This window comes from Montipora capricornis, chromosome 13, assembly GCF_036669925.1.
Source record: "Montipora capricornis isolate CH-2021 chromosome 13, ASM3666992v2, whole genome shotgun sequence".
Lineage (NCBI taxonomy): Eukaryota > Metazoa > Cnidaria > Anthozoa > Scleractinia > Acroporidae > Montipora > Montipora capricornis.
Genome location: NC_090895.1, coordinates 37472801 through 37475300, shown reverse-complemented (window position 1 = coordinate 37475300; position 2500 = coordinate 37472801).

Here is a 2500-nt window from a genome sequence, read left to right as displayed (position 1 = left end):
TCCAGTTGAAATGAAAAGGATTTGTCCAACTCTAAATGTTGAAGATACTCACTAGCACAAAAATGAATAGACACTGGAAATTTTTGTGAACCAAAGGTGGAAAGCTTAAAAAGGCATTTCTGTTTATTCAAATAAAACACGATCATTCAACTGCTTAGTAACCTGGCACTATACCTCATGTTTCTTACTTGCGTTGCCTGAAAATGCTAGTTGGTAATGATTGTTTTTTTATTCTTTATACAAACCTGGCTGATTTAAATGCTTTTGCAAACTTCGTAGTGTTTGGTTTTTGATGTTTTTGTTTTGTTTGTCACGTGAGGTATAAATCAAGGACCAATTAAACCTTGCACATTTCACATCGTTTTTGAAGTCATTTTCAAAGATTGCCTCCTGCTTCTGTGATGTTGTGCTTATTCTCCTAATCCCTTTATCCTTGAAGAACGAAACAGGTTGGTTTGAGGTTTACATGTTCGCTTTTCTGAGAACTTTTTCGAAACTCGAGGACAAAATGCCTGCATATACTACAACTGCTGAACCACAAAACTATTAAGTGCTCAAGGCCCTGATTTTTTTGTTTCCACAGTTCCAGAAATTGAAGAATACAAAATTAGTATCCCATGAACATTTAACAAAGAAAGTAAGAAATTGCTTTTTTGCCATCAAAAATGGGGGATTGACTTATACACAGGTAAATACGGTAATTCTTATTAACTTAGCAGAGAGTTTAATTGCAGCCGGCTAATCACTTTCCAGTAATAAAAAAATGGGCAGGCTCGCCGAATTCGTTTTTGAGATATCAGCATTGAAAGACAAAATTTCAGCTGTTTTTAGATAGCTTTCTTGTTGCTCTGGTTATTAATTGTGTTATAATAATTAGTGCATCTTGTTAAGCATTTTATATGATGCCATAACAGTTTCTGTTATTTGAAACAATGTTGTAGAGTCAATCCTTTATCCGACAAGTTGCCCTTTCTTTTTCATTCACCACTAAGCCCCATTCCAGTCGCCTCGGATGGGGTCCGTTGAAGTATTGGTTGGACAGTTTCACCTTCGCAGATTGTGTCTAGAGAACATAAGTTTCCAAACAGCAATTCTCAAAAAAATGCAAGGCAAGCACTGCAAGTTAATAACGCTGTCACATGCATGCATAGAGCGTAAGACCCTAAGCAAACAGTACATCCAGTCGATCCTTTGAATGTTTCCTATAGATTTTGAATTTTCAATTGCGATGTTTATTTTCAAGTCATCAATGGTCATTTATGTGCCAGTTAACTAGAGATTGATCAATTGACTGTGTGCACAAAAAGTTCTTTTGTTCCAGTAACTGGTGAATTTAAAGATCAAAGAAAATGTTTGGTGACCGTGTATTCCTATAGGCGTACGAGAAAGGTTAATATGAATTTGCAAACACACAAAACATAATTGCCCGACATTGAGCAATTTATGGAAGTTATTGACGGTCCTTTCTTTTTCATTATTATACATCAGACTCACTATGAAAAATCTGATTGGTCAAGAGCATTCAATCCATTCACAATAGCTTGTGAACTGGACATGATAAATGTAATATCTGCTGCAGATATTACATTTATCATGTCAAGTTCAACGTCTGCCTGGTTACTAAGCCCCCTGGAGTGTTCTCCTCAGAAACAAAATGGCTGAACGCTTTGCTTCTGTTTCTGAGGATGAATTATGTGAAAAATGTATAATAAAACAATTATTGGATGAGGTTGAGCATGATATCATGAATTATCAAAACCTTGTGTCTGTGTTATCTGCCTCAGCCTTTAGCTTTGGCAGATAACACAGACGTCGGTTTTGATAATTCATGATATCATGCTCAACCTCATCCAATAATTGTTTATTATATTCGTCCAACGATTTGTTTACCAAAATCGGTATTAAATTTGTGATCCATTCGAGCAAAACTTGGTTCCAATCACTTTTTCAGACATACATGTAGTATCATGATAGTACTCACGAAATGGAGGCACTTATACGTGTACCATAGCATTGGTTTTAAGATCTCGACATATGTTTGAGTTGTCAGTTTTTTAGAAATGTTCTAACTTATTTCGTCAATATTTATGCGATGAAAATCACATTTATATCATTTTTTATCTCCTTGAATGTAGGTTTGAACTCAAAAAATTATCATTTGGTTTGAAAGTGACTTTTTCTTTGTTAGATCTCAAACCCAAAGCAGGTAATCCTATTCTTGAGGTTCAAGCCCTGGATTTTATATTCTTCTGAATTTTTTTAAAGTAATCGATTTTGAGATTAGTTTTCAGCTTAATTTTCTCGGCGATTTGATATTGCGTTTCGTTTGTTACATGTATCTTCAGTCAAAGTTGAAAATAAGTTGGAAAATGCCGACACTGCTTAGCTGAAAATTTAGTTCAAAATCAATTGCTTAAAAAAATTCTGAAAACTTAAAAATCTGTTGGAGTTTAAATCTCTAGAATAGGACTACCTGTTTTTGCTTTGAGAACCTAACACA